This window comes from Echinops telfairi, unplaced genomic scaffold (assembly GCF_000313985.2).
Source record: "Echinops telfairi isolate 266 unplaced genomic scaffold, ASM31398v2 ScPeMD7_1;HRSCAF=3_0, whole genome shotgun sequence".
NCBI lineage: Eukaryota > Metazoa > Chordata > Mammalia > Afrosoricida > Tenrecidae > Echinops > Echinops telfairi.
This window is the reverse complement of record NW_022103896.1, coordinates 45,219,222-45,220,009: the sequence shown is the minus strand read 5'-3', so window position 1 is coordinate 45,220,009 and position 788 is coordinate 45,219,222.

Below are 788 nucleotides of genomic sequence, written 5' to 3'. Positions count from 1 at the left end.
AGTTGTAAAATAAAAATCCACTCAGTTTCGGTTAACTAGGGTAGCTCTTCATTCATGGAAAGTAGAATGACAAACGGGTTTTATGTAGTTGTGAAGTTCACAACATCTTTAATTCTATGCAGAGAGGAGTCACAGTCAATAATGGCAGTTGTGTGTAAGGCTCAAAATCTTACTTAGGCTATGGGATTCATATCAGTTTTTTAAAATTTTTAATAAATCATTTTATTGGGGCTCGTACAGCTCTTAAAACAATCCATACATCCATTGTGTCAAGCACATTTCTACATATATTGTCATCATCCTTTTCAAAACATTTTCTTTCTTCCCTTGGTATCAGCTCATTTTTCCTTTCCCTCCCACCTTCATGACTCCTTGATAAATTATAATTTTTGTATCTTACACCATCCACTGTCTACCTTCATCCATGTTTCTCTTGTTCATCACCCTGTGTGTGTGTGTGTGTTGGGGGGATGTTATATGTTGATCATTGTGATTGTTTCCCCCTTGCTCCCCACATCTTCCTGTAGCCCACAGTGAAAGGCAGGAGTGGGGTCATCATAGCAGGTGGGGGAGAAAAGGGAGTGAGGAAGAGTCAAGGAACCAGAGGAATATTGTATGTTTCACTGGTGCTATACTTCACCCTGGTTGACTCATCCCTTCCTTGCGACCCTTCTGAGAGGGGATGTCCAATTGTCTACAGATGGGTTTTGGGTCTGCTCCAATGCCCCTTGTTCTCAACAATGTAGTTTTTTGTTTGTTTGTTTGTTTTGGGTCTTCTGATGCTGATT